We start from the raw sequence: 4,264 nt of genomic DNA, 5'->3' as shown, positions 1-4,264 counted from the left end.
TCTTCCTAGCTCTGGTTATTAGCTTACTAAACTAGGTTACAAAGTTTCCTATTTATAACCTGATCCCAATTGGACTTGGGCTTACAAATCGCAACACTCTGGCTGTTACAAATATGCAGAAAATATTCTGCTACAAATTAGGTCTTTTAATCCTGAGTTTCCTAAATTAGAAACTGCTGAATCCAATCTTCTGATCTGATTCTTCCTGAATCTTCAATCTTCCGATCTGATTCTTCAATTATTCTTTTGACCTGTAAATGTGCGCCACATAGGATTACATAATATTCACATAGAATATTCTGTATCTATTAAGTACAAACTGAATCCTCCTTCCAGTTCTGCAGGCGCGATGTCATGAGTTGATGTCATGACATTCCTTCTAACGTCTTGCTTGTACCTGTTTTGTTCTTTATAGACTTGCAAGATTCACATTTGTATTATGTTTTACTGCTATTATGTTTTAACCAAACATAGATGCCAATCAGACAATAAAAGCAGTAAGAGTGGCATCAAAAGATACACATAAGACAGCTTTTAGAACTTTCGACGGACACTATGAGTTTTTAGTTATGCCCTTTGGACTGACTAACGCTCCCTCTAAATTCCAATCCGCAATGAATGATCTTTTGCGGCCCCATTTACGTAAATTCGTTTTAGTCTTTTTTGATGATATTCTTATTTACAGTGCTAATTTCAATGAGCATCTAACTCACTTGCAGGTTATTTTTGAGTTATTAAGATCTAATGTCTATGTTGTGAAATTATCTATGTACGTTTTTGCAGTGGATAAGGTTCATTACTTGGGACATATGATTTCTAATGGCACTGTTGCCCCTGACCCAGAAAAGATCAAAGCCATTTTGGATTGACCTCAACCACGATCACTCACGGCCTCACTCGCCGCTCCTCTCACCGATCTTTTGCGTTCCACTAATTATGTTTGGGGTACAGAGCAGGCCGCAGCCTTTACATCTTTATAGAAAAAGATGACCAACATACCGGTCTTGAGTCTACCTAATTTTACAAAGAAATTTATACTGGAAACAAATGCTTCAGGGGTTGCAGTTGGAGCTGTTTTGTCCCAAGATGGTCATCCAATTGCCTTCTTCAGCAAGAAAATGTGTCCCCGAATGCAGGCAGCTTCAGTCTACGTTCGTGAAATGTTCACTGTTACAGAAGTAGTGAAAAAATGGCGTCAATACTTAATTGGGCAACATTTTCACATCTATACAGAATCAAAAGAGCTTACGTAATCTGTTGCTCCAGAAAATTCAAACACTAGAGCAACAAAAAAGGGCAGCAAAATTACAAGGGTTTAACTTTGAGATTTTTTACAAACCTGGCAAATCAAACTTGGTTGCAGACGCATTGAGTCGAAAGTATAATGAAGCTGAACTAGTGTTGCTAGCTATTTCTTCACCTATTCCAGATCTCCTCTCCACCTTACGTGTTTTTTATGAAAAAAATGAAGCAGGACAAGATATGGTCACGACACTTACAGGAAACAATCAGACATAATACAAGTTCTCTAATGGATTACTTTTACACAAGGACAAGATCTTCATACCTGACTTGGAAAACCTTCGTCAGAACATTCTCACGGAGTTCCACGCCACACCTACTGCAGGACATTCAGGACTTAAAGCCACACTAGCCCGAATCTCTACATCTTTCTGTTGGCCAGGTATCTATAACGAAACAAAAACTCTGATTAAGCACTGCAGTGAATGCCAACACAACAAATACCTAACTCAAAAGAAGAAGGGATTATTGCAACCATTACCTGTCCCAAAACAAGTGTGGGAGGACATTTCAATGGACTTCATAACTCATTTGCCAAACTCCTTCGGCCACACCATAATCTGGGTCATATGCGATCGTCTCACCAAGTCTGCCCATTTTATTGCTATGCCCTCTCAGTTCACCGTACAAGATCTTGCTAAACGATTTGTAGTTGAAATCGCACGCCTTCATGGTCAACCAAAGTCTATTGTTTCAGATCGGGATCCCTTGTTCCTTAACACCTTTTGAAAATCATTTTTTAAAGAACAAGTAACGACGTTAAAGTACAGCACAGCATACCATCCCGAAATAGATGGACAAATAGAGGTTGTAAATAGATCAATCGGGACTTACCTTCGCTGTTTCGTTAGCTCCCAGCCGCGATAGTGGTACAAATTCCTTCATCTTGCTGAATATTGGTATAACACTTCATACCACTCGGCAATTCATATGACCCCCTTCCGCGCCCTTTATGGTCGTGACCCGCCTTCTATGACAGACTATATCAACGGATCTACTTCAAATAGCTTCATTGAGGACATCTTGCAAGAGAGACAAACAATTTTCAAGACTTTAAACGAGAATCTACAGAGAAGCAGGATTCAAATGGAAAAGCAAGCAGACACAAAAAGGACGGATTTCACCTTTCAGATCGGAGACCAAGTCTTGCTTAAACTCCAACCGTATCGGCACCAAACAGTCCAAAAACATCAATCTCAGAAGCTAGCATCACGATTCTTTGGACCCTTCACCGTCATCAAGCGTATCGGTCATGTTGCATACATGCTTGATCTGCCCTCTTCCTCTCGAGTTCACCCGGTCTTCCACGTTTCTTTACTCCGCCCATACTATGATAGCAACCCAATGCATGACTTCAAACCTCTTCCCCCTGGTTACTCTCCTCCGCTTCATACCGATTTGAGCTCTGGCTTTTCACCTCCAACAGATTCAAGGCGTGACCTGAAACATAGTAAGAGTGGGTTAGCATCGGATATCTCAACAAATTCGGAAAACACACAACAACAGATAGAAGCCTCACCACAAGATTGCAACCTTCAACCCTTGAAGAATGAGGCGCCCTTGGTTCAGAAGCTATTTCATGCAATAGGAAAAGAAAAAGTGTTTGAGAAAAATGGTGAAGAAATTTTTTCGGAGGAAGGAGAAGATGGGATTCAGACCGAGAGAGAGAAGAGATTTGAGAATCTAATGGGTTCCAAGTCTTGTACTTCAGATGTTATACCTCACACTCTTCAAGTACGAAAAGGGCCCACTGTTTCTGATTTTTCAATTTCTCACAAGGCTCTAGACACTTCTTCACGTGACACAACAAACAAAGCAGCGGTTCCCAATGCCCCTCATCATACAGCTGGCCCTATTTTCCCTCTCCAACACAGCTGTATTCCACTACTCAAACCGCGGCTGTTCCTGCGCCTGCCACGTGGCCAACACGTTTTCTCACCAACCCTAATTCTTCTCTTGATGTACCCGGCCCAATCCCACAAGTTTCCAGCCAAAGCCCAATCCCAATTAACTCCTCTTCAGTGAACCTTGAGGACAAGGTTCTTATCGGGCCCATGAGTATTGATAAGAAGTTGGGCAGACCCAATAGAGAAAGAAAATATCAGTTCTTTTAAAAGATTTTTATTATTAATAGGTGTTGTTAGTAACTTTTTATTATAACATTCTGTTTTTATTATCTTGGGTCACAACCCATTAGCCCATTATGTTGGCATAACCCTAGTATTTATATTGTAATTCTGTTTTGAAGGAGACTAAGAAAGTTCAAGTTTGTTTTTATGTCTATTTCTTTTGATGCAACTTAGATCTAGAATTTAACCTAATTTTGTCTATCAATTTAGTTTAATTTTACATGTGCAGTTTGTCTTGTCGATGGTAGCAAAGTGTAGGTATGAAGCTAGAAAACATAATGAAGCAAGATATGGAAACAATATTGTGTGTGATAGTGTCTAGGTATTCTAATTTTTTATCTAGTAAATCTATACCATTAATTAAATCTAATGGTATGATTTTTCCATCTCACCGGTGAGGGACTTAATTGAACCCTCACCTCAGACACCACCAGGAGTAGATACTAAAAGAAGTTGAATTAATTAGTAATAAGTTAATTCTCCCGGTTTATAAAAAAGTCTGACGCGTCAATAAAAATTAATATATTTAAAGCAATTTTAAAATTAATATATTTAAATCAAAATTAAAATGATCTTAAAATAATTAACACTTTCAATTTAAAAGTATCATTAATTATATTTTTCAATATTTTAACACGATTAGTACAAAAATTATCACTCACATCACAGTTAAATATCTTTTATTTTATTGGTCCAATAATTTATTATTAATTACATCAACATTATTCAAATGGAGTTAGCAAAACTGAAATTGATCAAATGACACATGTCTTATCTTAAAAAAACAATATAAAAATTCCTTATTTTAATTTCATACAAATATCAATTTCCTT

General features: G+C 38.0%; 1 long non-coding RNA gene across 1 annotated transcript; it reads right to left on the bottom strand.

Annotated features, from left to right (window-relative positions):
* Positions 1 to 1,607: 1,607 nt before the first annotated feature.
* Positions 1,608 to 2,318, bottom strand: LOC131646151 (uncharacterized). Its single transcript, XR_009297318.1, has 3 exons — positions 2,137 to 2,318; positions 1,784 to 2,024; positions 1,608 to 1,688 (listed from the first exon to the last, which is right to left on the bottom strand). It is a non-coding gene; the product is annotated as an uncharacterized LOC131646151 (long non-coding RNA).
* Between the last annotated feature and the right edge of the window lie 1,946 nt (positions 2,319 to 4,264).

Source organism: Vicia villosa, linkage group LG2 (genome assembly GCF_029867415.1).
Source record: "Vicia villosa cultivar HV-30 ecotype Madison, WI linkage group LG2, Vvil1.0, whole genome shotgun sequence".
NCBI lineage: Eukaryota > Viridiplantae > Streptophyta > Magnoliopsida > Fabales > Fabaceae > Vicia > Vicia villosa.
Note: the sequence above shows the minus strand (reverse complement) of the source record. Positions and strands in the feature narration are given on the sequence as shown.